The sequence below is a fragment of the Cupressus sempervirens genome, chromosome 11, assembly GCF_028749045.1.
Source record: "Cupressus sempervirens isolate cs-2001-9-10 chromosome 11, ASM2874904v1, whole genome shotgun sequence".
In the NCBI taxonomy this organism is placed as follows: domain Eukaryota; kingdom Viridiplantae; phylum Streptophyta; class Pinopsida; order Cupressales; family Cupressaceae; genus Cupressus; species Cupressus sempervirens.
Window position 1 is genome coordinate 67,400,449 of NC_143128.1, and position 20,863 is coordinate 67,421,311.

Below are 20,863 nucleotides of genomic sequence, written 5' to 3' on the forward strand. Positions count from 1 at the left end.
CATTGCCTCAATCCAACTATCATTTGTCAATGCATCTTTAATGCTTCTAGGTTCAAAATCAGCAAGTAAACAAGTATTTTTCAGCTTTCTTCTTGTCAAGGTTCCTTCAGACTTGTCTCCAATGATCTGATCTAGTGCATGATGTCTTCTGACATATTTAGCTAATACAGGTTCTTTGCCTCTTAAATGAGTTTCATTGCTATCTCCTTGTGCTTCAATTTCATGTTCAGGTTGTTCTAGCTCGGTAAGAATTGGCTCGAGTGCTTCAGACTCGGTAGATACTTGCTTGGTAATGTCTGAATGTTGTTGTGGCTCGGTTTGAACTTTTTGTAACTCAGTTACTGATGACTCGAGAGTTGAGGATTCTTGAGTGAACGGTATGCTTGGTATAGTATCAGGTTCAATGTAAACAAATCTTCTGTAATCTTCAGGTACCTTTTTTCTTTCTTCCTCAGATTTGTCTGCAAACTCATCAACTTTCACATGTGCACTTTCTATGACTTTGTGAGTGGATAGATTTAAACATCTATATGCTTTGCTTTTGCAAGAATATCCTAAAAATATTCCTTCATCACCTTTTACATCAAATTTTTCTTTTCTAGATTCTTTCAAAATATAACATTTGCTTCCAAATACTTTTAGATAACTTACATTGGGTTTGTAACCATACCATAATTCATAGGGAGTTTTGAATGATTCCTTTTTCAACTGTACTCGGTTTAAGGTATGAATTGCAGTGTTGATGGCTTCCTTCATGTATTTGATAGCAATGTTCTTTTCTATCATCAGGGTTCTTGCACAATCCATAATGGATCTATTTGTTCTTTCAGCTATTCCATTTTGTTCAGGAGTTCCTGGTGCTGAAACCTGTCTTTTAATACCTTTTTCAATGCAGAAGTTATTGAATTCATGTGAGATGAATTCAACACCTCTATCTGACCTTAAACATTTTAGTCTTTTTCCCGTTTCTTTTTCTACTCTTGCTAAATACCATTTGAATTTCTCAAATGCTTCTGATTTATTCTTTAGATACATGACAGTCATCATTCTTGAGTAGTCATCAACAAAAAGAATGAAAAACTTTTCTCCAGTATAGCTTTCTATTCCAATGGGTCCACATAAATCAGTATGCACAATTTCTAATATATCTTCAGACTGCTAGTTCTTACTTTTAAAACTAGTCTTTCCCATTTTACCAATCTAACAATTCTTGCATAGACCAACCTCAGGTTTCTTAATGTTAGGAATGCCTCTCACTTTCTTGAAATTGCTTATTTTTACTAGATTATCAAAATTGACATGACACAACCTTTTATGCCATAACCAACTTTCCTCAATTTGAGCAATAAAACATGAGCATTCACCAAGTTCTAGATAAAAACAAGTTACCTTTAGTTTGGGTGCCAGATCCTATCAGCTTTCCTTGCTCATTCAATAGTCTTGCCTTTCCATGCATGAATTCCACCTTGAATCCAGTATTGAGTAACTGTGCCACACTTAGCAAATTATGTTTAAGATCTTCAACCCAATAGGCATTATTACATACAAGTTCTTTGGTTAGACAAATTCTTCCTCTTCCTTTTATGAAACAAGGTTCATTATTACCAAACCTTACACTGCCACCATCATAATCTTCAAACTGATCAAACTTAGTTTTATCACTAGTCATATGATGTGAGCAACCACTGTCTATAATCCATGTATCATTCTTACTTATATGAGAAACAAGTGCCATTTTATCTTCTTCATCACTATCAGAATCATCTTTAATAGCAATATAAACAATTTCATCCTCACTATTATCAGAATCTTTAGAATTTTCAGCCATGAAGCATGATTTCTTACCTTTGTTCTTGGATGATTTGATGTCTTTCTTGCCATTCCATTTCTTTTCATCATGGTTTTTCTTGTTTGGACACCTTGCTGCAATATGACCAATTTCTTCACAAGAAAAACAGATTAGGGGGACTTTACCTTTGTATTTTCCTCTGCCTCTAGAATATTTCTTTGCTAGTAGAGCTTCAATCACTTCGAGGTCACTATCTGAACTTTGGCTTGATTCATTTTCACTTTCTGACTGAGATTCCTTCTCCTTTTTGTTTTTCTCCTTGAGTGAGAGCTTGGCTTGAAATGTTGACTCAATGTTCTTGGAAGCTGGAACATAGTTGTCAAAGTTATCTAGTTCAAATGCAGTTAGTCTTCCAACTATGACCTCAAGATTTATCTGATGATTTGCTTCACACCTTCTTTCCTGAATTGCAGAAACTCTAATTACATAAATGGGAAGCAAGGTTCTGAGAAATTTGCTTATAACTATTTCTCCTTTGATATCACCTCCAGATGCTCTGATCGCACTCACACATACTTTAACTCTTTCAACATACTTTGCAATGTTTTCATCCTCTCTCATCCTCATTTGATCAAATTGTCCTCTTAGACTTTCTGCTTTTGCTCTTCTCACATTATCATCTCCTCCATAGATTTCTTTTAGCTTGTTCCACATCTCAAAGGCAGTTTTGGAGTCCTTAATGTCATCAAATTCTTCATAGCTGAGAGTGGATGCTAAGTCTATCATCATATTGTTGTGAGTCTTCTTTTCAACAATGTCATTGATAGACAATGTGCCAGGAGGTTCTTCATATTTTTCTTCAAGGTATTTTAGTCCAGTATCACCAACAGTAGCTAGATGAAGTCTCATCAATCCTTGCCATGGGAAGAAGTTATCTCTATTGAGTTTTGAAATTTCTCTTTTGTAAGACATCTTGATCTTTGGCTTAGATCCTTGAAATCTCTTCTTGCAAGCACCAAATGCTCTGATACCAATTGTTGGAAATGAGAATAGAGTAACTGAGAGGGGGAGGGGGTGAATCAGTTACTCCAAAAACTTTCACAGTCCCTAAGATGTCTGAATATCTCCTCGATTTGATTAATATGAAGTGCTAAAACTTGATAATGCAGCAAATGAAAACTATTAAGAACTGATATGTTATCATGCACAAAGCAATTTAGCAATTAAGAACATAGGAGACACTAGATTTAACGTGGAAACCCAATATGGGAAAAATCACCAATGTAACTAGATACTATTTTTCACTCTTCTGAAGTGAGCCCTGTTAGGAGCCAACCCTGTTAAAGGTTACAAAAACACACTGTTAGATGTGACCCTGTTAAAGGATTTAATCACCCTATTAGGAGTGGCCTTGCTAGAGGTCTTTAGAAAAATTCAACTAAACTATCACCTTAGAGGATTTATTGAATGGCTATTAAACCAACTCTGTTAAGAGATTTTGAATTCACTGTTATAGTGGTTAGAAAGCAACAATGAAGTGACCTGACATAAGGTACAACTTATCTTTGCTGATTGCACATCTCTGTTATGCTTGGCTAGATCCTCACTAATCAAATGCAACTTTACAGTTCCTTCAACACATTTGATCCTTCATCAGACTTTGCTCAACATTCGCCTTATCATTTCATACTATAATTCGCATTCATAACTTCCTTTTTTTTTGATCTCACACATTTAATTCATAACTAGAATGACCATATATACCTTTTAGATTATCTAAGTCGGCTTGAATCACTGACGAAACAAACAATTACAATAGTTGGCTAGAAGTAATTAATTTGCAAATCCCTATACTGGCCGACCCTACATGGTAATTTTTGTCAGAAAATAATTCCTGTGTTGACCGACTGAGCTCGATGAATATGGCGAATTTCGTGACAATCCTTCAATTGCCGAGAGCACTTGGTAAGTACTAAGTTTCTTGAGATAACCGAGTGAGCTCGGTGGAAACTATCCTTTGGAGACCGAGTGAAGCTCGGTTAACACTGACTTCTCCATAATTCCTTTGATGACCGAGTGAGCTCAATGGAAACTTCCCTTTGGAGACCGAGTGAAGCTCAGTTAATATTGACTTCTTCATTTCCTTCATTGACCGAGTGAGCTTGGTGATCACTGTCTTTCATCTTTCCTTTGTTTGACCGAGTTAGCTCGGTTGACACTGTCTTCCACATTTCTTTCGATGACCAAGTGAGCTCGGTTGACACTATAGATTGCATTGCAGACTGTCTGAGCGTGGTGAATTTGAGACTAATGACTGATATGACATTTGTGTGACATCAAGGACAACATTATCCAACAGTTATAGTTAGAATTTATATGTGATAAATAAGATCATGTGTGTATATATGTTGATAGATAGAATACTTTCTTCCTTTAGAAACTTTAATGAGGTATGTTCTTGTAGCCATATGTTATGAGGAAGGATTAGTCTATTTGTGTATTTAATTCTTTCTATGAGTTATTAAGATGGATATATGTTTCAATATTTCACATGTTTATTCATCTCTAGTAGGAACAGGTCAATGAGAATTATATGGAGCATGATCAAGGGAAGTAATGATAGATTCATCTAATTTCCCTACACCAATAGTTCAGCTAAAGACTAGGTCAATACAACAGTCAACTTCTTAAGTACAAATCTAGAGTTATGGTGCACTACATGTATTACATTAATGGTGTTGCTAAATCCTTGTTATTAAAAGATCCTAGATTTAGGGAAGATAATTTTTCTTTGATGCTATAAATTAGTTGTTGATTCGAACCTCTAGAGTTAGTTCATAAGTGATTGCAATTCATAACAATATTTAATATATAGTCTGTTATTTTTAGTTTGCACTATTGATGGTTTTCTATTAATAAAATGATAGTGTTACCTTTTCACACTTGATCTTGAGTTTATAGTCATTCTCTCATACAAGAGAACCCACTTGGTGAGTGAATTTAGTAGGAGTAGTTTTTATTTTTCCTCAAATATATAGAGCTCTATTGCTCCTACAACCATTGGCAACAAAACTATTGGTTGTTTTAGTTTGTGGTGACTGATCAAGGAAGTACTGCACATACTTCATAAATTCTTTGGGTTAGGGATTTTTTTATAAGGTGTGATGCAAAAAATAATTCTTGCAGTGGTATTGAGTTGTAAGGGTTTGGGTGAACCACATTGAATCTTGGTGTATTGTATTCTTTTTCTATGTGATCTCTTATTTTATGATATTGTTCATATTTGTATGTAATTTTTATTTTTGTCTGAGATTTAATCCTAACAAGTGGTATCAGAGCAAGGTTGTTTTTTAGTTATCCTCTGCATGAAAGGCTCACAATTGAGTGGGAGTCTCATGGTTGAGTGGGAGCAATGGAAGATGAGGGTAAGCTAAGGGCTTACAAGTTTAATGGGCAAAATTTTTAGCTATGGAAGATGCAAATGGAAGACTATCTTTATCAGAAGGATTTATGGAAGTTGTTGGAAGGAAAAACCAAGAATCAAGGATCTATGACAAATGAAGACTGGGATCTTTTAGACAAAAAGGCACTTGGAAGCATTCGATTGTTCCTAGCACCATTGGTGGCATTTAATATTACAAAAGAAAAGATGATAGAAGAGTTGATGGAAACCCTAGCAAAATTGTATGAAAAGTCCTTTGCTTCAAACAAGGTATTTCTCATGAAGTGTTTATTTAATATGAAAATGGCAGAAGGTGGATCTATTGTAGATCATTTAAATGAGTTTAGTACTACTGCTAGCTAGTTATCTTCTATAGCTATTAATTTTGATGAAGAAATTAGGGCTCTCTTGATTTTTTGTTCTTTGCCTAAAAGATGGAATGGCTTGGTAATGGCTATGAGTAATTCCATTTCTAGATCTAATACTCTAAAATATGATGATTTGATTGGTGTTATTTTGAGCAAGGAAATTCATACAAAATTCTCAATTGGATCTATTTCAAGAAGTGCTTTGAATGCACAAAGTTTAGGCAAAGCAACTGAGGGAGAAAGTAATTTTGGAAATTGTGGAAAATCAAGAGGCAAGTCAAAAGGGAAGAGGTCTCAATCAAGAGGACCAAATAACTATTGGTACTGTGGGAAACCAAGGCATAAGAAGAAATATTGTTGGACTCAAAAGAAAAATGAAGGAGAAAAGAAAGATGGAGACAAGGAGGCAAATGTGGTAAGTAATAAATCCGAAGAGGATGCTTTGCTTCTATCTTTAGAAAGTGTTGATGATTTGTGAGTTTTAGATTTTAATGCTTCATTTCATGCTACACCTCATAGAGGTTATTTCATTGATTATGTCCAAGGGGATTTTGGGCTTGTTTATTCGGGGGATAATGAACCCTGTCTGATTTTTGGAAAGGGAAAAGTTAAGATTAAGATGCAAAATGGAAATCATTAGCTACTACATGAGGTAAGACATGTTTCAAGGCTGAGTAGGAATTTAATTTCAGTAGGGCAACTTGGTGATGAGTGTTGTGTAGTTACTTTTAATGATAAAAATTGGAAGGTTTCAAAAGGTTACCTTATAGTAGCAAAAGGTGTGAAAGTAGGCACCTTATATCTTTGTACATGTCATATTGTTCCTTCTACTTTGATTCTTTTAGAGAAAAATGAATGTTTAGGAACAATTGTTGCAATTGAGCAGGGAGAACAAATAGCTGCTATAGAGTCTAATACAAAGTTGTGGCACAATAGACTTGGACACATGAGTGAGAAATGCATGAAAGTACTTTATTTAAGCAAGTTTTACCAGGTTTGAAACATGTCAATATGGATTTCTGTGAAAGTTGTGTGTATGGAAAATAAAAAAGAGTGAGTTTTGTGAAGACTAGGAAGGAAAATAAAAGGGAGAAATTAGAGCTTGTGCATATAGATGCATGGGGACCAGCTCAAGTATCTTCCCTTGGTGGCTCTCATTATTAAGTTACATTTATTAATGATGCAACTAGAAAAGTATGGATTTATTTCCTTAGATAGAAATCTAATATATTTCAAACTTTTAAGAAATGGAAATGCTTGGTTGAAAATGAAACTGGTAAGAAATTAAAATGTCTCAGATCTGATAATGGTGGTGAGTATTACAGTCATGAATTTGAAGATTATTGCTCCATTAATGGTATTTGTAGATAGAAAATTGTTCCAAGGACTCCACAAGAAAATGGAGTGGCTAAACGCGTGAACAAGACTATAATGGAGTGTGCAAGGAGCATGAGGTTGCATGATGGGTTGTCCTTACACATGTGGGTGGAAGTTGTCAATACTATTGTATATTTTATTAATAGAGGTCCCTCTATTCCTTTGGGTTGTGGTATTCCAAAGGAAGCATGGACTAGTAAGAAGGTGAGTTGTTATTTTCTCAAAACCTTTGGTTGTGAAGCATTTGCTCATATAGATTTTGTGAATAGAATCAAGTTGGAAGCTAAGTCAAAGAAATGTGTATTTTTTGGATATGGTATCAATGAATTTGGTTACAGGCTTTGAGATTTTGAAAATCGTAAAATTATAAGAAGTAGGGATGTCATATTCAATTAGAAAGTGTTGTACAAAGATATGTTGTAGCAACATGAAAAGAAAGAAGACGATTATGTAGTGTTGGATGATACTCCAAAAGATGATGTTCTGGCTATTCCTCATGATGTGCAACAACAAATACCACACACACTAGTGAATGTTAGATGGTCAACAAGGCTAATTAGACCTCTAGAAAGATTTTCTCGCTCTTTGTATTCTATTTTACTTACTGATGTTGGTGAACCTAAATATCACGACAAAGCTATGTAAGTGAATACTAAGATTCAGTGGGAGTTTGCAATGAAAGATGAAATGGACTCTTTGCTAGAAAATAAGACATGGGATTTATGCAAGTTGCCTGTAGGTAAAAGGGCTTTATAGAATAAATGGGTTTATAGGTTGAAAGAAGAGGATGGAGGTAAGAAAAGATTTAAAGCTAGGTTAGTGGTAAAAGAATTTACACAAAAAAAAAAGCAATGATTTTGATGAGATATTCTCTCGTACTATTAAAATGACTTCTATTCGCATTGTTCTAAGTATTGTGGCTACTAAAGATTTGCATTTGGAGTAGTTTGATGTTAAAACAACCTTCCTTCATGGTGATTTGGATAAAGAGATATATATGGCTTAGCCACAAGGATTTGAGGTCAAAGGTAATGAGAAATTAGTGTGCAAATTGAAGAAAAGTTTATATGGCTTGAAGCAAGCACCTCAACAATGGTATCTGAAATTTGATAGGTTTATGCATGAAAATGGATACAATAGGTTTCAATAAGATCATTGTGTTTACTTTAAGAGGTTGGATGATGATAACTACATTATTTTATGTTTATATTTTGATGATATGCTTGTAGTTGGGTCTAACATGGATCACATTAAGGGGTTGAACTGCCAGTTAGCACATGCACTTGCTATGAAGGATTTGGGGGCAGCAAAACAAATCCTTGGTATGAAGATTTGTAGAGATAGGAAGAACAAGAAATTGATGCTATCTTAGGCTGATTGTGTTGAGAAGGTGTTGTAATATTTCTCTATGGAGAATGCTAAATTTGTTAGCACACCTTTACTTGGTCATTTGAAGTTGACTAAGAAGATTTGTCCAAAGGCACGAGAAGAGGAGGATTAAATGTCCAACGTACCCTATGCTTCAACTATAGGAAGCTTGATGTATGCTACGGTATGTACAAGGCTAGACATTGCACATGTAGTGGGAGTAGTTAGTAGGTATATCAGTCATCCAAGAATTGAGCATTGGAATTTAGTCAAATGGATTCTCAAGTATTTGAGAGGAACATCCAGTAAGTGTTTACACTTTGGAGGCTCTGCTACTAAATTATAGGGCTATGTTAACTCAAATTTGGCAGGGGATATTGATACTAGGCAGAGTACTGCATGTTATGTATTTACTGCTGGTGGGGAAGCAGTGAGCTGGGTTTCTAGGTTACAGAAGGTTAATGCTTTATCCACTATAGAGGAAAAGTATGTTGCTGCTATAGAGGCAGCCAAGGAGATGATATGGGTTTAGTTCTTCTTGGAAGAATTGGGACACCCTTAGAGGGATAATTATTTGTTTACAAATAGTCAATGTGCCATTCATCTTATAAAAAATTTCACTCTGCATTCAAAAACAAAACACATTCAGTTGTGATACCATTTCATTTGATCATTTTTGGATGATGGATGGTTAAAGCTCGATAAGATACATACAGATGATAATCTAGCAAATATGTTTACAGAGGTAGTGTTAAGGGAGAAGTTGCATTCCTGTTCAACTTTAGTTGGTCTTCTAGACTAAATAGGAATAAACGAATAGTAGAGTCTAAGGTGGTTTGATCTAGTGGGATCCCCATGTGGTAGTGGTATTGCTATAGGATTAGTCTTCAAGTGGGAGATTTTTGTCTAGTGTGGAGTCTGATCAATCCCCAATTGGGAGATTGTTAGTTTGTAGTGATTGATCAAGAAAGTATTATACATACTTTATAAATTCTTTGGGGCTCAGGGCATTGCCCTGAAAAGTTTTTTTGGGCTACTATTCACCAATGGTGGGCTACTATTCTCCAATGGCTAATATTCACCAATTGGCTATTGCTTATATTCGCAAATTTATGGCTGACATGTTCTAACTAGTTTTAACCCTAAAGTGGCAAAAGTACTTGTATAAAAGGGCTTAGGGTTAGGGATTATTTTATAATGTGTGATGTGAAAATTGGTTCTTGTAGCGATATTGAGCTATAAGGGATTACAGATTGTAATCAGGTTGTAATTACTGGATCATAATAATATTGGACTTGTTGTTTGGTGGACATAGCCTAGGGTTTGGGTGAACCACATTAAATCTTGGTGTCTTGTGTTCTTTTTTTTGTGATCTATTATTATATGATATTGTTTATATTTGCATGTAATTGTTATTTCTATCAGAGGTTTAATCCTAGCAAGTTGTTCCTACAACAAAGGCAAATAGAGTAAAATCTTGTTTGTATTTCAATTTCTTCACTCTAGTTTAATTGCTTGATTATGTATTTTAGTTCAACATTTCCATTTCTATTAAGTCTAGCATTTCCACTCTCATAGATTAGTAATTGCAACTAAGAGGGTTTAGATAATATACTTTGTAGATACCATTTCATGTCTACATCCCTAGTTGATAAATTAAATGAGTTCATTGGGGTATTTGGATGCTACTTAGGATGTCAAATCCATGAGTGCAAAAATCTAGTTTTCAAACCAATCACTTGACCAAGCAAGGGTATTGAAGTTCACAATCTGTTCATCCCTCTGATATCTAAAACTTACAAAATAAAGGGTTTTGTTTTGTTGATGGGGGGTTTTCCTTGGTCAAACACTAGTTTAGGAATTAACTTTTAATTAAAATAATTGAAATGTAAAGTAAATGCACTAATTCACCTTACAATAGTAAGATCTCTCAAATCAAATGTAATGAGCTCACTTTACCAATTGAATTAAACCAAGAGGAATGTGGATGAATGGATGTAGAAGATGCAACAAAGGACCTTGAATGTATTGAGGGAGATCTTAAATGCTAGGAAAACTACTTCAATTTCTTCAATTTCTTGAATGCTTGAATCCTTGATCTTCAATGAAGGAGTTGCTTATTTTCAATACTTGAAAACTTGAGTGCTTGAGAACTTGAATTCTTGAGCAAGATGGATTTTTGGATGTGATGTGTTATAAGATTCAAAATGAAGAAAATGAATGGGTTTATAAAGGGGTTAGAATTAACTTTCTGTTGCAAGCCAATTGGGCTTAGAAATTAACACCTAAAATCAATCTAAACATGGGACCCAAGAAGTGGACACAAGATAGGGCCCAAGCAAGGATGCACTATGAACATGATTGGTCCAATGGGTATGCCCTATGTCTTTGATTAAGGATGAATACACTATGTTCCTTCTAACTAGGGCCCATAATGCTCGACATTCCTTTAGGGTCCTAAAATAGGTCCTCGATCATAAAAATCAGGTGAAGTTTTTGAGATACAACTATTACCGTGTGAAAAATAGATTTAGGTGATTGGATGAAGGGAAGGGAGAACCTAAGTGGTTAGACCCTACCTTGAGATTTATGCTATAAAATAGGAGTATTAACGAGGGTCTATAGGTCCTACCCTAATTTAGCCCAATATAAATGAGAAGAAAGGAGAAGAAAGGTTATAGATGAAAATAAATGATGATCCCACATTAAATAGGTGCTAAACCATCATTAAATTGAGGTGCATCCAATTTAGGATGATGCATCATCAAATGGATCTACATGCCTCAAAAATTCTTCTATCTTCCTTGTTGATAACAACATAACATTTATACAATACCAATTGATTATATCACCCATACAATTCATGTATTGGATATATTGTGCTTCATTCTTGTTGTAAGTTTACTACACAAAAACAAAATTTTATGATTAAACCTAGAATCCAAACTCCCTTTGAATTTTGAAATAAAGTTAGAAGGTAAAAGATGGTGTCATCTCAAGATATTCTAACACCCGCTTTGGTTTTAAGTCTCCTTGAAATAAATATGGACTTCTTTAGAAAGACAACCCTATCTTTCTCAAATGTAACACAACATTCTCTTTCATGGCTAGTAAAATTTAGGATTCCAAAATATTATTTGAGAAATACATGGTTATAGATTCTGTTATTGATTTTCCTTTAAAACTTGCTACACTCATTTAGCTAAACTCATTAAGATCTTTCTTAGCACTTAACCCAAAGATAAAGAGGGCTTGACAATATGGATTGATGACTACAAGGATTTTATTTCATTGTTAAATATACTATTCATGCTTTGGGAGATATTGCACTTTTCAAAAATTTGGTCCATTTCAACATTTGAATTTCCACTATCAATAATCATTAGAATGACATTGTTTGAAAATACAATTTTCTTTTGGTCCCTTTCTTTGAGACCCAAAATTTTGCTCCCTTCTATTACATAAGATTTAGTAAAGTGTGTCTATATAAGATTATAAATTAGCATGACCAATTTATTAGATATGATCTCAATTTCTCTTCTCCTAGACTACTCCTCCTTATGAGACATACACAAGCTCAAATACTTATGAGACATGCCTAGATATTAAAATGTAAGTCAGAAAACAAACTTAGTTCAAATATAACTTCATAAGTGTACCATCTTAAAAAGTGTACACTCACTTTGTAAGACCATTTTAGCCCTCCTTAATGTGGTTTGGTAATTTAGGGCCTACTTCCAATCTTTCTCAAAACTCTAAGTTGAGATTGATTTCTATGCATGGCTCCTCATTTATTCATCCAATTTAAAAAATTATGTTGTAAATACATTTCCACCTTATTTCCAACACATATGATCATGTTTCTCTTGACCCCCTAATATTTCTTGGATTCAGGGATTCTACATTGGAGTTAGCACCTCCAGATAGGGGGCAAGGTTAGATCTGACTTGGGGTAAAGGTTGAGGTTTTCCCTTATTTCATTATTTCTCAATTTGGACACAAAGCATTATCCTTTTCCCACCTTGTGTAATTGACCTTTTTTATTTTATCCAAAAAACATTATAAAAGGAGACCTCTTACTTCATTTGATCATCCATTATTCATGCAAGCAATCCACAGTCAAGAAATAAAAAAGAGTGCAATCAAGGAGTTCTCAAGTGAGAAATCAAGGCATCTATTTTATCATTCAAGCATTTGAGTATCTTCATCATTTATCATGCATTTTCTCTTCTAGAACTAGCCCTTTTCTTCATAGAAGATAGTGGATTTGACCATTAAGGAGGAGATCCACTTCATACATTCAAGTTCTTCAATCCATCATTGAGGTGAATTAAAATCATCTAAACACATGAGGTTTTATCTTACATGATTTTCTTTTGGTTTTTATGTTGAGTTAAGGCTATTGCATCAACACATTTGATTACATATAAAATATAATTACATCAATATTAGCATCGTATTCTCCATTTTTATATTTATTTCTACTACATGTTAGTATTCTTGCATAATATTTATTTCAATTCAAGGTTGTTTCTTCAACCAAGACTTGATCAAGGTAAGATCCCACCAAAAAAAGTCCTCTTTCTTTTGTAGTAGCAAATCCACAGGTTTTCAAGGTCAACATTATAGATATAGGTTTATAGTTTCCATAGAAATTTTAGATCTCAAAATTTTTTTGTGCAAACTTGGTCAAGGTCGACCTCAACTCTTACTAGGTCATCCCTTACCCCCCAATTTGTCCCTTACTTGGATCTTATATATTTTTAGGGTTTGCATACTCTAACCTCTTTATTCCAGATCTCACTTAAATCTAGTTTCTTTTGGATTTTTGGTAGTCTATGTTTAGATATAAATTGGTATCATCTACCATCTGTCAAGGTGAGTATATTCCCTTGTTTTTCATTCCATAACACTTACTTTCATTACATCACAATTTGTTCTCTTAGACAAAGGAGGAGAAAAACTCAAGGAACCTCTACATTGAGAAGATCAAATATTAGTACTTTCCCTCGTGCTAATCAGATTTCCTTTGTGGGGAAATCTAAGAATTCTTCCTATATTTATGTATGTATCCCTTTTTACACATCACAATGAAAAATGATAAAGTGAGTATTATTGAAATATGAGACTTGATTCTCTCTTTCTCTTCATCTCTCAAAATCTTAATAACATGATTTCCTTAAGGAATAATTATTTATTTAATCTTATGACATTCATTTATTTCCTCTCAATGACATCTACATAGGTTTGTCCCATTTGAGTCACTCTCTCTAAGACTAAATGGCAAATGGAAATGTAGAGTTCTTAATGTGAAATGATAGAATCCTAGCCTCTATCTTTGGAAACAAAAAAAAATGGTATGCAATAAAAAATTATTACTTAAAAAATGCCACATTTTAAAATATTACTTGAAGGCCACTTCAAATTCTTATGAGTTCAATCCAATTGCCATAGTTGAAAATATTAATAAGTGAAACATGCTTTTGGGTTCTACTAATACACTTAAATATTTTGGAATGTATTATACTCACTATGCCTACCTTCTGACTAAGATTGTGCTCCTAGAAATTTATGTTATTGTGTATATTAGTCTCTCAAAACATTTTTGGAATCTTGAAGATAAGTGACAAACAAATTCTTATGAAAATTAGATGTGCATTAACCTTCTCCTTGTCTTTTCAACGTAATTATCCTACATTGATCTCTTTTGTTTAGATGATGAACCTATGTAACATTAATCCAAGAAAATTCTAAAGTCAACATGATTTTTCTTTGCAGATGAACAACCTTCACTCCCAATAGTTCTTAAGGTCCAACATGAAAATCTGGTTGACAAGACAACTAAAATAAATAGTGAGTAAGTTTCCACAATCCATAAGAATTTTTAGTTGTTTCTTCTAGAATGGATTGTGTTAGAATTTTTTTCATCAACTTTTCAAATCACAATATGTGATCTATCATCAAGATGAAAGAGAAAAAGTAAAAGGAGAAAATCGCAGAGTGTGATTAGAAAAGTTGATGAAAAAATCTTGACTAATTTATTCTGGAAGCAACAACAAAAAAAAAAACTAAAATTACTAAATTTAAGATAATCAACTTTTATAACCCAAATCCCTTTGTCTTTCACTAATTTATATTAACTAGTTCTTCTACTAAACTATTTCAATTTTTCTCTTGTTAATGCAACTAGAATTCATACAGACATTAACTGATACAAAAGAAAAGAAAAGAAAAGAAAAGACACATAAATTTCAAAATCTCAAATTCTTATTTATTATTCTTCTCACTCGTTTGTTGCTACAATGAAAGAATTTAATTAAAAATTCAAAAGTTACTCTCTTTATATTTATCAGTAAAAGGCTAGTGCCTTCTATATATTATATTTCAAAATAATTTTACAATTAATTTTAAACCATTTTCAAGGTGTAGGCACCAAGGAAGAAAATCCCCAATATAGCCTAGGACCGAAGTCCTATTCTAGATTGTGCATGTGCCCCTTAAATTTTGTGGGAGCTTTAGAAGACATGCCTTCTTCTTACAAAGTTAACTATTTATACATTTGATAATCACTCTTGTTTGGGCTTAAAAAACAATTCTTTACATAAGCTTTTGAGAGTTGTTTTGATTACATTTATAATATTTCATCCTTGGTTCTTGAAGTGTTGCCTCTTCCAGTCCCATTTCTGCAAAAATCTATCCCTCTCTATATTATCTCCTTCTCAGAGTTAGATTTTTGGAACCCTATTACAATATAAGCCACTGTAGTTTCAAACAAACTACAAACTCAAAGGTATATGTTAGTATGAAACATATTTTAATGAAGATATCATTATTGAGTATTGTTGGAATTCAATGCTCATGACCACACATTATGTTAAAATGCCTTATTATTTGTTGTATTTAACTATAAATAAGAATTATTTGTTAAAACAAATTAATGTTTGGGTGAAACTTGTGTTTATTTATAGATTCTTTCATAAGAGTTTAGAACCCAAAGCTATACATTTAGGTAATGTCTCTTCTTATTTTTTTTAATACTTCCTTAGATTTTATTGTTATAACTAGTTAAAGTTAAAAAGAAGATCTAATATTCCTTGGTAGATTTCTACTTATTTTTGTATTTCACTAATGAGATAATCTTGATTAGTTTGTTATCATTAATTTAAGGTTTTCTCCTTTAAGACTTTAAGTAGCCTCATTTTTTATACTTATCCGACTCTATATCTCACCCAATACTTACACAATTTTACTCTTCCTTGATATCCGTATTATTCATTTAATTATATTATTTTATTTTTCATTCTATTTTATCCTAATTTATATATAAATAAATAAATTTTTATATCTTAACATTTTTTAGAAGCTCTTACTGAATATTCACTAAAATTGTGATCATTGTGATAATTCATTCTTCTTAATTTGTCCATATTACTCCTATGGCAAGAAATCAATGTATGTAAGATATAGAGGGATCCTAACACAAAACAACAACCCCTTAGAGGAGAGGGAAGCATGAGGAAGGAAAAACCAAAGCCTAGTGAAAGAAACACTAAAAAAACCAAATCGAGGAGAACAAAGACTAGGGAATTTTTTTAAAACATACATAATACTCAACCACTTGCCAAAAACAATAGTATAAGAGACTAGAAGTTCCATCTCTAGATTTTGAGATGAGAGATAATGACCATAAGCTAGAAAGGGAGAAAGACAAGACTAAAGACAAAATAGAAACTAAACTAAACCTCAAAACATAGAGCAAAGAGCTAATAATCACAAAAATGTCTACATCTAGACTATAATAATAGACCTAGACTAGAACATGGAGATTGGGTTATAATTATGATATAAATTGTTTTACCATCTAAAGTAGCATATAAGACCTGTAAAGCTTAATCTTAGCCCTCTAGGGTCTTAATGAGATACTTAGTTGAGATTTTTTAATTGGTTTAAGTTTTTAATAAAACATCTTCCCCATTGACACATTTGTTAACAAGATTGTATGCTAATCTATTCCCTTCTCAGTAAATATGCATAATATTGATCTCTTCAAATCATCCACCATCATTAGTACATATTTGAGTTTAGAATATAGAACCCAAGTAGGGATTTTTCTTTTTTCTTAACACATCTAATAGGACTTGTGAGTCACCTTCAATGATCAATTTCCTAATGCCTATCTCTCTTTACTAAAGATTAAATCTTCAACCAAGGCCTCTAACTCTGCTAGATTATTTGACATCACTCTAAGAGGCTTAACACATTTTAGTAAGCATGAACCTTTATCTGAATGAAGAATATATCCTAGGCTAGTTGATCCTGGATTACACCTAAATGCCCCATCAAAGTTTAGCTTAGCCCATCCTATAGGAGGAGGTTCCCATTCACATTCGGCCCTATCAAGTTTGTTTAATTTTGAGTATATCAAAGGTGGGTTTATTAAGTTGAACCATTTTTTTTGCATTTGTGTCCCAATCAGAGAAGGAACCTTCTTCATTATAAGAGTTCTTGAGGTTCTTATTAGTCACCTCTATGATACATGCCTCTAGTTTGTTTAAGAAAGTTTTAATATTTGTCTTTTTTTTATAGGAGATCCTTCTATTCCTCTCCTTCCATATTTCCCAAAGAAGTTTTAAGTACTCTTTTTGATACTTTTTTTTCACAAAATTGAAGTTTTGCCATTTTTTGTAACTTTGAAAACAACTCCTAACAATATGATTTTTTTCCTTGAAGCTTCCTAAATATAAGTAAATATTTAAAATTGGAAATAATGTTTCTAATTTACTATAAAAAAAAATTTCTAAAAAATATATAAAATACTAAAATCTTAAAATTCACTAAAAGGTCCTACATCGTTTTCCTCTAGTTGGAAAGACACAATTTCTACAAGTTGATTTTGAATGTATACCTCTTGTATAGATCTGATCCTTCTCATTGTACTATCTATCTATTTTTTGGACCAAGAGAAAGAAAATTGAAGTCCTCTTGAATGCAAGTTTGCTCCTTCCTCTTGGTCTTCCAATTTTACAATTTGTCCTTCCTCTTTGCAACCGATCCTAGGTCCTTCTTCTATTCAACACTTGCTTAGAATTTAGGTTTGAAAATTTCATTTCATGTGCATATACCTCAGTAGCATCATCAATTATACCTTTATCATATAATGTTGCAACATATTCCCCATTAACACAATATAAACAATAACCTTGTAAATTTGCATATACCTCATGAATGATCAAATATACAACATCTTCAGTAGCAACCTTTTTATCAACATACATTTCCACTTTCTCAATTTGACTATCAAATTCAAATAATTGAAAATGATAGGGAGACTCATCTGTGAACATGTTTACCTTGTCTCCTTCAATGCCTGATTTCAAAATAGTCATAGGTATAGTTACCATTTCATTTTTTATTCTTCCCTTATTGTTGTTGTCCTTTCTTTCCTTTTCCCCTTTCGAATAATCTTTTTAATAGGTCTTGTGATCTTCTTCTTAACAGTTAGGTGTCATTTTTGCATCTCTAGTTCTAATATTTTTCTTACTTATTTCAATTCTTTATTTATTTCTCTAATATTTCTCTTAGACTCTACTTGCCTCATATTTTCCTCTTTTCACTTCCTCTCTTTTTCTTCTCTTTTATTTATATTTTATCCTTTGATGAATCCTCACCATGCAAATACCTCTTCAAGAAATCCATATCTTCAAGTAAGTCCCTTTAACCTTGCTTCCACTTTACCTTTTATGAATGCTTAGGTCATTTATCTTCTCTACCTAGTTTTTTGGAAAGCAAGTTCTCCCTTTAACCAACACGAATACAAACATAGAAATACCAAACTTCTTTTCTAGGCCTTTTGAGCTATGATACAAGATGATGTAGCCACAATTCATACAAACATCAACTGGGACATGTAAAGAAAAAGACACATAAATTCATATAATCCCATATTCTTATTTATTATTCTTTGCACTCCTCTTCTCCCACAATAAAAAAAATCAATTATAATTTGAAAATTGTCTTATTTGAAAGTTTCTACAAAACCTTTTTTTTTTGGTCATTTTGCTAAATTTTAAAATAGCTCATAAAAAACTATTTTTTTGTGAAGCTTTGTAAGTATAAGATAAGATAAATTGGTAACTAATCTTTAAAATTGGAAACAAGATGTTGGAGTTATTAAAAAAAGTTCTTAAAAACTAAACAAAATACTATAATTTTGAAAACTACTAAAAACTCCTCCATCACTTATTTGCCAAAAAATTCTATACTAGGTTTTGAAGTAGAGTGCAAAAAATTCTATGCATACCTTTAAAGAGCTAAAGAATGCTCATAAGCTTTAACCTTATGTCCCCATGGTACTACTTAAATGATATTTCTACTTAAATTTAAGCAATAAAGTGTTCACATAGAAAAATAAAATTGGAGGAAAATGATATTTTAGAATGTTTTACTATTTCTATGGAGCAACTATTTTTTAGCAAATAAAAACAAGTTGTTGAAAAGAACAGGGGTCTAAAAATAAGCTGTGAAAAAGAACATGAGTCTAAAAATAAGTAACCATGGCTTCATAAAATTCTTTCCCTCCTTTATTTTCCACCAAATTTTCTCTCTTTTGTTTTCCACCAATTTTTTGCTCCAATTTCTTACCCATGGTTTACATCCAAATTAATGACTACTTAAAAATAAGCAATCAAATTGAGTTTGCATGAGACCACTAGTTCTAAGTGGTTGCTAAACAAAATAAGCCTAACAATGCATGTGGACCTTCTCTACGATAAAACTCTTACAACCATATTTTTCTATTATGTTTGAAAATTAAGTGTTGTATAACAACAACATATAAACTATATAATTTAGAGCTTATCAAATTATACACATTATAATTATAAGTTAATTATATACTATAAAATGTTAGTATTCTCAATATGATATGCACATATTTTATATGTTTATCTATATATTAGATGCATATTTGACTATAAATTATAATTAATTTAAACCGAATATATATATATATATATATATATATATATATATATATATATATATATATATATATATATATATATATATATATATATATATATATATATATATATATATATATATATATATATATATATATATATAGTTCATGTCTTTGTATATCGCAAAATTTATAAAAATTACACTGATATTAATATTACTAAAAGTAAATAAATTCTGTTAACATTATCAAAAGTGAACAAAACCTATCAAAATCAAGGCACAATAAAAATCTATTATAGTTTTTATTTGAATTATCCATCGACCATATTTCATTTAAAACATTTAATTAAAATGAAATTAAGCAAGACACATTAAACCACATTATATATGAGTCAATTTATTAATACATTATTTGACTTCCTTTGAACACAAAACTTCCATACAATTATTTTGAATACATGGTTAATTATAAAAGAGTACATATGAAGGATTTTTTTAATCTACTTTCATTCAAACAAGACTTATCTCTAACTGGCTCATTCGACTTTGCCATGAGACCAAAGGTCTAATTAATTAAGAATCATTCAACTTCACCAACAAACCCCTAATATTTTGTCTATTAATTAATAATCATTAGATTCTACCATCAAACTAGTAGCTCAATACAAAAGAATATCATGTCACAAATCATTTTTGTTTTAAATGTACACATTAAATGCCCATAATAATAACAATAATAATATATCAATGAAAAGTTCACAAATTGACTTGGGAATTTTGTAAGGTTGTGTTAAGACTTTGCATCCTTCTCATACAAGGCTAAGATTAAACTCTTGTCGTACAAATTTCCTTTTTAAGTGGGTTGTTAGAGCCACTCTTTAAGAATTAGTTTCCCTTCAATTGGTCCCAAATTGAATTAAAGTTGAATAGTTCAAAATGAGCCCATCATAAATCAAATGTTGTTGAGTACACGGCTTTGATTGTAAAGGATAAGGTCAGTGTCATGTCTTAGGCATATTTTGAGGATACCTCTTAATCCTTGACTCTTCATGAAAAAGTTCCCTTAACAATTTTTTTTATAAAAAAACATAAAGACTATTAACATATTTGAATAATTTTTTTTACCACAATGGAAGGTATCTCTTCACTAACTCCAAGTGCACCATGTAGAGGCATATGATATATCATTTTTCTTTAAATGTACATGATCAATGTTGATAATAACAATAATAACAATATATCAATAAAAGGTTCACCAATTGACTCAAAATTTGGTAAGATTATGTTAAGACTTTCCATCATTCTCATACATGTCTAAGATTCAACTCCTATCATAGAGATTTACTTTTATAAGTGAATTGTTAGAGCTAGTCTTCAGAAATTAGTCTCACCTTCACTCACCCTGAGTTAAATTAAATAACACAATCTAAAATTAAAAATTAAAAAAATTAAAAGGAAATTAAAAAACACGTATCTTTTTTTTTTTACCATAATGGAAGGTATCTCATTTAGTAACGTCCAATTAGACGTAAGAAGAGCAGGGCAGTGCAGTGCTGT

At 32.1% G+C, this 20,863-nt stretch overlaps 1 pseudogene; it reads right to left on the reverse strand.

Annotated features, from left to right (window-relative positions):
* Positions 1-20,863, reverse strand: part of LOC149528274 (protein CIA1-like) — a 45,716-nt pseudogene that overhangs the window by 24,312 nt on the left and 541 nt on the right.